Genomic DNA, 9,348 nt, shown 5'->3' on the forward strand with positions numbered 1-9,348 from the left:
GTGATCACCCCTTTTTGGCACCGGCAGTGGATTAATAGGCAGCTGGACGCGGCTGTGGGCGGGACAGAGGAGGCCTTGGGTAAGTGAAACAACTTACTTTAGGGGACACACATGGGACGGTGGTTTGTTTGTGATTGTGTGAGACGTCTACAGGCGAAGCAAGTGAGGAGCCCCGATCTGCATTTCCTTGTCTCAGCGACGGGCTGGGTCAGAGGAGGGCGAAGCATGAGATTTGTTGAGTGAAATCCCACAGTCATGGGCGGGTCCCAATCCAGGCCCTCAGAAGAGTCCCATACGCCCTTGGAGTGTTGTTTGCGCAACTGGTCACATTTCAAACAAGATTATGGAACTAAAATGACAAAGGATCGCCTTGTCTTTCTTTGTGCCCGGGAATGGCCGGTATTAGAACCCAAATGGCCACCCGAGGGGTCTTTTGACCCAACCCTGGTATCTGCTGTGCGTATAGTAGTAACACAGAGGGGAAGTTGGGACCAGTTTCCCTATATTGATTCATGGTCAACTTGCGGGCCCCTTGGCGGCAGGCCTGCCCCGTGGGTAGTTAAATGTATGTCCTAGGCCCTCCCTGTGATAACTGGAAAAAAATTGATGAGGAAAGGGACACCTAAGGTGGTAGTTACGGCCCCCGAGGATCCATTACTTCCTCCTTCCTATGGGACGGCTATCGCGGGGGGACCACGCCTGCCCCAGCCTCCATTTCCTCCAAGGGAGCCTGCCCAAGAGTTGCAACCATTAAAAATTCCTGAGATGGACCCCCCCCGTGAGCCAAGGTCCGGCCCTGGGTCTATGACTGAGTTCGAGGACACTCTCCAAGATCGTTTGGACGCCCTCGAGAAAAATTTCAAAGAGATGAGGGGTGCTTGGGGGCCTCAAACTCAGGAAGAGGTGCCTGATAAAGAGGGGGAAACCAAAGGAGGGCCTAATTACAATTTACGAAAGGACCCTCAGCCACCAGTAAAATTAACTTTCCCTATTAGAGAGGTCCCCGATCCTACCGCCCAACACCCTCAGGGGACAATGTTTGTTTACATCCCCTTTACGACGTCTGATCTGTACAATTGGAAACAGTTCAATCCTCACTTTGAGGAGGACCCTGGCCCATTGTTGTCCTTAATGGAAAATGTGAGGCTCACACACAATCCTACCTGGGACGACACACAGATGTTGTTGAACACTTGTTTCCTTAGTCAGAAACCGACTATTCTTGCGGGGGCGCGAACTAGATTTAGAGAGGAGAACCCCCAGGCGACTGAAGAGCGGGTGGCAGAGGTTTTGCCCATTGGGAGGCCTGACTGGGGAGTGGCCAGGGCAGTGCAAAGGCAATTACATGCCGAATACTTTCGGCTTGTCTTGGCGGGCATGAAACAGGCCGCTCGAAGGGCCCCCAATCTGCAAAAGGTTTTGACGTTAAAACAGGACAAAAGCGAACCCTCCGCCATTTTCCTCCAAAGGCTGAGAGAAGCCTTTTCTAAATATACTGACATCGACCTGAACGACCCAAATAACCTACAAATTCTCACAACGCAGTTTGTAGGAAATAGCTGCCAAGATATTGTTACAAAAAGTTACAAAAAGTCGAAGGAGGACTGGCGGCTGATTTGGGAGTCCTGGTTGAGGTAGCCCAGAAAGTTTATGAAAGACGAGAGGAGGAGGAGGAGAAAGAAAAAGATAAGAGGCAAGCAAAACTACTTGCTGCCATTCTCAGACTAAGAAAAAGGAGGGATTAAGAAGGGTGGTGGAAAGGGGAACAGAAAAGGGCCTCCCTTAGGAAAAGATCAGTGTGCGTTTTGTAGAAAGATTGGACACTGGAAGCAAGACTGTGAAGCCCTAAAACAGAAAGAGAAAGAAAGCAGGGGGGAAGAACAAAGAGTGTTGTATGAACAAGAAAGAGATTAGGACAGACCAGGGCCCGGCCCCCTCTTGGCCGTCTCCGAGGCAAGACGGGACCCCATGGTCAAAATTAAAGTTGGGGGCCGCTCCTACGTTGCCCTTGTAGACACAGGGGCTGCCTTGTCCATACTCCCCTTGAACAAGTCACCAACGGGAAGTGGGGGAACTACCACCATAATGGGGGTCGAGGGAAAGGCAACGTGAGTGCCCCTCTCTCGTCCTTTGTTTACTAAAGTTGGAGAAACACACCTAGAGCACGCGTTTGTCTGTACCCCCTCCTGTCCGGTGGCATTGTTAGGGAGGGACTTATTGACTAAGCTCCAAATTGAGATCACTTTCACTCCTGATGGAAGAATGGAAGGACGGCTCCCCAAGCAACAGAGCAGCAACTATCAAATGGCCCTTCTTAGGGCCATAGAGGAACCCACCTCAGAGGCAAATGAAGACTGGTGCTTAATAGAAAACAGAGTCAATCCACTGGTTTGGACCAGGGTTGGAGGGGCCTCTCGTGCCAAATCGGCAGCACCGTACAAAATTCCTCTCAAGGAGGGGGCAAAACCAGTCCATGTGAAACAATATCCCCTTTCCCATCAAGGGAAGCTGGGTCTACAACCAGTAATAATGAAGCTCCAAGAGGAAGGTCGACTCATCGAGATAATGTCCCCCTACAACACGCCCATTCTCGCTGTGTCAAAAAGGGGGGCAAGGGTTTTCGCCTTGTGCAAGACCTCTGCCTCATTAACCAGCAAATCGAGACCCCCACCCTGTGGTCCCTAACCCACACACCCTTCTCATAAGAATTCCAGGAGATCATGCATGGTTCACTGTCATAGACCTAAAAGACGCTTTCTTTAGCACCCCACTCCACCCTGATTCGAGGCCTTTGTTCGCTTTTGACTGGGAAAGCCCAGAGAGTGAGTCGAAGGTTCAACTAACCTGGACAGTTATCCCTCAGGGGCTAAATCTTTCACCAGTCGTTTTTGGCCAGCAACTTCAAAGGGACCTTGAGCCTTGGGTCCATCAACACCTTGAGGTGCACCTCCTCCAGTACTGTGACGACCTCCTGATTTCAGCCAAGGCTAAGGACATGTGCCTAAATGGGACAATTTCCCTCCTTAATCATCTAGCAGAGGGGGGCTATAAGGTGTCAAGGGAGAAGGTGCAGTTAGTTCAACCAACTGTAAAATTCCTAGGTTACCACCTAGCCAAGGGGACCCAAAGCTTGGGATCAGAAAGAGTTGAAGTCATTTGTGACACACCTGTCCCTACGTCCCCCCACGAGCTAAGGGCCTACCTGGGATTAACCGGATTCTGTCGGCTATGGATAGCCGACTATGGGGAAATAGCATGGCCATTATATGAGGCACTGCAAAAAGACAAATTAGACAAATGGAAATGGACTAAAGAAATGAGTAAGTCTTTCCTCAGCCTTAAAGCTGCCCTTGTGTCACCACCGGCCCTCGCCATGCCAAATCCCAGTCGACCGTTTAGACTCTATGTGCATGAGAATAAGGGCGTAGCCTCGGGAGTGCTCTGCCAATGGACGGGCCCTTCCTGGAGGCCAGTGGGCTACTACTCCAAAGTCCTTGATGTTGTTGCACGAGGATGGCCAAGTTGCTTGAGAGCAGTAGCAGCGACGACCTTAATCTGTACTGAAGCTGAAAAGATGACAATGGGAGGAACCATCGAAGTCTGGGTGCCACATGGGGTGCCACAAATCCTAGGGTCAGGGGGAGGAAGCAAATTCCTTAACCCGGCTCGACATTCCCGATATGAAATAGGCTTGCTAATGAACGAAAGCCTCACTTTCAAGGCCTGCTCTAGGTTCAATATCGCCACCCTGTTACCAGCAATACAGGCCACACGTGGGCCGGGGCTCCCAGATCATGATTGTCTTGAAGTGCTGGATTTAGATACCAAGGGTCGGCCAGATCTTGAAGATGAACCACTAGAGGGAGCCGAAGATTTGTTTGTAGATGGGTCCAGTTATATGCTAGACGGAAAGCGTTACACAGGGGCAGCTGTCGTCACCCAAAGCGAGAGTGTCCATGAAGAACGACTGCCTCCTCATTTCTCCACCCAATCCGCTGAACTGGTGGCCCTGACAAGAGCTTTGCAGGCAGGCAAAGGAAAGCGGGTAAATATTTACACTGACAGTAAGAATGCTTTTGCTGTTGTACACACTCACGGGCAGTTATGGAAAGAGAGGGGATTCCTCACAGCAAATGGATCTCCAGTTGCCAATGGTGGCTTAATTGTGGACCTCTTAGATGCCCTTCAGTTACCCTTACAAGTGGCTGTTATCCACGTCCGAGCCCATGGAAGGGAAAAGGAGGAAAAGTGGAAGCAAAGAAATCAAAGAGCTGATGAGGCCGCGAAGAGAGCAGCCAGGGAAGGAATCCAAGGAACATTCCTTGTCCTACCCAGAAGGGAAGAGCGCCCCATATACTCCCCCTCTGAGTTGCAAATGGCACAAGAACACAAAGTGAGTCCCCGTGACGATGGATGGATCCAAATGACGGATGGAAGACTGCTACTCCCGCAGACCCTGCAGGGAGCTATCCTGGAACAAGTGCATCATTCTCTTGGACACCCTGGGGCATCAGCCATGATTGACTATTGCAAGAGGCTATTTGTCTCTCCTGGCCTAACTGTACGCGCCCATCGACTAGCCGCAACCTGCGAGGTCTGCCAGAAAACTAACTCCCCCAGGGCACCCCCTCCACCAAAAGGAGGGCGACCATGGGCGTACTATCCCTTCCAGAGGGTGCAGATTGATTTTGCTGAAATGCCACCGTGTAGGGGTTACAGGCATTTGCTTGTAATAGTGTGTCAAATGACGGGGTGGGTAGAAGCGTTCCCATGCAGAAACTGTCAGGCAAAAACTGTAGTTGCTACGTTGTTACAGGAGGTGGCACCCCAGTTCTCCTTGCCTGAAGTTATAGAATCCGACCAGGGCTCACATTTCACCTCAGCTGTTACGCAAGGGTTGGCTCGAGCCCTGGGGGTAGAGTGGCACCTACACTGCCCCTGGAGACCCCAGGCGAGTGGGCAAGTTGAAAGAACCAATCGGAGTCTCAAGGAGACTCTAACCAAGCTCCAGCAAGGGGTAAGACTCACTTGGGTTGAGGCTCTGCCAATAGCCTTGACAAAGCTTCGAAAAATGCCAAGAAAAGACATAAAGCTGTCCTCCTTCAAGCTAATGTTTGGATTCCCGCCTCGGGTACACTGTGGAAGGAGGGAGGAGGTCAAATGGGAGATGGGAGATCAAATGTCAAGGGGCCAGTTGACTTCTCTACAGTCTGTTCTTTCACAGCTACGAGCCTACTCTGTCCCATTCCAGAGATTGCCGCTAGATGCTCCCATCCATCTTTTCCAACCGGGAGATGAAGTATTGCTGAAAAAGTGGAATAAAGAAGCTTTAAAGGAGGGGTGGGAAGGACCCTACCTAGTGGGACCAATCAGTCATTCATGTGTAAAACTTGTAGGTTCTCGCAAATGGACACATTGCAGTCGGTTGAAGCCATTCAGACGACCCCTGCTTCCTCCTGTCACCCGGAAAGAACAGGAGGACACGGGCAACGGTCCTCTGCTCCCTGACACCTCCCCGGAAGCTGCCAGGGACACAGGCGAAGAAGCCACCCAGAAGCCACAATCGCCTGTAATATATAAGTCACAACATCTGGGAAAAGCTCGGGTTCGAATTACAAAAAACCTGTAATATGAAGCAAGTATTGTGGGTGGTGTTGATAATGCTAGTCAAAGAAATATTAACATGGGTGGTGATGCCTCAAGAGTTTAGGCTTGACAGCTTTAAAATAAAACCCCAAAACGCCACACCTGCGCCTCCCAAACCACCTCTAGTGCAAATTCCCAAACCACCTTTGGTGCAAATCCCCGAGGGAGAGAAGCGTCCCTGGAAAGCCAGGTTAGGAATCCCAATAACAGAGGAAATTGACAATGTATGGTTAGAATGGGTAAAGTATACTGCCAAATCCTTAAATAAGTCTGACTGTTTTGTTTGTGCCACAGGAAGATCGGTGGCGAAAGTGATGCCTTTTCCTCTAGGATGGGACACTCCCTCCCTCCTCACCTGTATGATCCACTTGTTCCAACACCCTGACACATGGGGGGAAGAGGAGTGCCAGACTCTCAATAAGCTATACCCTCCTCTCAAATTAAAGAATCGTGTTAGACCTTCCATAGTTTTTTTGCAACAAAGAAACCATACTAGATGCATACACCGGGACCTTACAGGGATGGGGGAGCAATTGGGGAACTTGACAAGCAAAGTAAAATGTGCTAATTCCACCCACTTTAGGAATAATTCCCTTCCAATCCCATGGGCTGATCTCTGGTGGTACTGTGGAGGTCTAGAGTTATATGAAGTGTTGCCCTCTAACTGGTCCGGAACTTGTGGATTAGTCCAATTGGCAGTCCCCTTTTCAATTGCATATCATCCAGCAGAAAGAACTAGCCAACCCCGATGGAAGCGGTTGGTAACCCCTTTTGATGATCAAATATACATTGACTCTATAGGGGTGCCACGGGGAGTACCAGATGAATTCAAAGGGAGAAATCAAATCGCTTCAGGATTTGAGTCTACCTTGTTTTGGTGGGTGACAATTAACAAAAATGTAGATTGGATCAATTACATTTATTATAATCAACAAAGGTTTATAAACTACACCCGTGATGCTGTAAAGGGATTGGCTGAGCAGCTAGATGCCACTAGCCAAATGGCCTGGGAAAATCAGCATGTTCTTGATATGATGTTAGCAGAAAAAGGAGGGGTTTGTATTATGCTAGGTGGGCGATGTTGCACCTTCATCCCTAACAACACTGCTCCAGACGGCACAGTAACGAGGGCCTTACGGGGCCTCACTGCCTTATCCGAGGAATTAGCCGAGAATTCAGGAATTAACAACCCTGTGACTGCCTGGTTGGAAAGATGGTTTGGAAAATGGAAACACCTAGTGGCCTCGATCCTTATCTCGCTTGCAGTAACGGCCGGAGTCTTAGTACTATTTGGTTGCTGCATTATCCCCTGTGTCAGAGGCTTATCCCAGCGATTAATTGAAACCACTCTGTCAAACCAGATGCTCTTGCTTTATTGTACCAATAAAGAGGCTCTGTTTTAAGACGCTTTAAGACGTGAGTAAAGACTTAAAGGAGGGAATTGTTAGACAAAGAGACTCCATAACCGGTTGGCGCCTCAGTTACGTAGAAGCCCGAGTGGCGGGAAAAATGTAGGCGGAGCAAGAAGGGAACCATACTGACGCGCTCATGACTAACGGCTTGGTAAGCTGGTGTACTGGCTGTTTATTGGCTATTGGCTTGGTAAGCTGATGTGCTGACTGTTTCATTGGTTACTGGCGAGAACAATAGAAGTAATAAGGTATAAAAGGTTTTTGCACACGTGCTTCGGGGTCCAGACTGCTCTGCACCCGTTTTGCAAAACGACCAATAAAATAGTGTTGGATCCACTGCTGCCTGCCTGGCATCCTTTCTTTCTTTCAACCAGAAGCAAGAACTTTTTATCTAACAGTGCCATGTTTGTTTCCTTGCCTGAGAACAACATGGCCGCCACCTGCAACAAGTGCAAGTTGGTCACGCTGCTGGAAAAAAAAGTAAGAGGACTGGAGCGGCGACTGTCGACCCTCCGGGGCCCTGGCAAAGGCGAAGTACAGGCTGAAGGGGCAGGATTGCAGCTTGAGATCAGTGGAGACAGTTGGACATGTTTTGTTTTATTGTTCTTTTTATCGTGATCTTCAATGCACTTTTATTACCCCGATTTTACAACAAATCCCTGGCAGATCTGTTTTATTTCACTTATCATATTTTTTATCTGATCAGAATCCCCATGTAACAGCAAAAGTGGCCAGTTTTTGTGCACTTGCCGGAGGGTGTTGACAAAATAATATTATTTTAACATTATTTTAACATTGTAATAATTTTTTATATTGGGATTGTACGTTTTTAATCATGTTGTCTTGTGCTTATGTGGTCTGAAAGCATGAGTTTTGTGTGTTTGTTATTATTTATGCGCTGGTCTTGAACCGAAATTAAAATATTCATTCATTCAGCTTGAGATTGATAGGCATATGGTCAAGGAACACCTCATTACTTTGAATGAGTTCAAATCTCCTGGGCCAGATGAACTGCATCCTAGAGTAAAAAAGGACCTGGCCGAAAAACTCTCAGAGCCACTGTCTATTCTCTTCGAGAAATCATGGAGGACGGGTGAAGTGCCAGATGACTGGAGGAGGTAGAATGTTGTTCCTATCTTCAAAGAGGGTAAAAAGGAGGAACCTGGGAACTACAGACCAGTCAGTCTGACATCAATCCCGGGGGAAATTCTGGAGCAGATGATAAAGCAATCCATCTGTAAGCACCTTGAAATGGTGCTTACAGCTTCGAGCAATGATTACTCGAAGCCAACATGGATTTGTCAAGAACAAATCCTGCCAGACTAATCTGATCTCAGTTTTTGATCAGGTAAGCTCCCTTGTGGACTGTGGGAATGCTGTGGACATAATATACCTCAATTTCAGCAAAGCTTTTGACAAAGTGCCCCGTGATATATTCTGATTAGCAAACTAGCTAAAATTGGGCTAGATGAATCAACGATCACGTGGATCCACAGTTGGCTACAGAATCGACTCAAAGAGTGCATATCAATGGTATCTTCTCAAACTGGGGAGAGGTAATGAGCGGGGTACCGCAGGGCTCAGTCCTGGGCCCAGTGCTCTTCAACATTTTTATTAATGACTTGGAGGACGAGGTGCAGGGAATGCTGATCAGATTTGTAGATGACACAAAATTGGGCGGGATAGCTAAGGGGACCAAGACCGAAACAAAATTCAAAGTGATCTGGGTAGACTGGAGCACTGGGGAGAGAACATCAGAATGACATTTAAGAGGGATAAATGCCAAGTTCTGCACCTAGGAAAAAGAAACCAAATGCACAGTTACAAGATGGGGGACACGTGGCTCAACAACACGACAAGCGAGAAGGATCTTGGAATTGTTGTCGATCACAAGCTGAATATGAGACAACAGTGGGATGTGGCTGCAAAAAAGGCAAATGTATAGCTTCTACATCCCAGGAAGTACTAGTTCTCCTCTATTCAGCACTGGTTAGGCCTCATCTGGAGTACTGTGTTCAGTTCTGGCCACCGCACTTTAAGAAGGTTGCACACAAACTGGAGAGGGTTCAGAGGAGGGCAATGAGGATGATCAGGGAATGGAAACAAAGCCCTATGAAGAGTGACTGAAAGAACTGGGCATGTTTAACCTTCATAGGAGAAGATCGAGGGGAGATAGGATAGTGCTCTTCAAGTCCTTGAAAGGTTGTCACAGAGAGGAAGGCCAGGATCTCTTCTTGATCATCCCAGAGTGTAGGACACGGAAGAATGGGCTCAAGTTCCAGGAAGCCAG

This window comes from Heloderma suspectum, chromosome 1 (genome assembly GCF_057233095.1).
Source record: "Heloderma suspectum isolate Gila_16-S chromosome 1, 16-S_ref, whole genome shotgun sequence".
In the NCBI taxonomy this organism is placed as follows: domain Eukaryota; kingdom Metazoa; phylum Chordata; class Lepidosauria; order Squamata; family Helodermatidae; genus Heloderma; species Heloderma suspectum.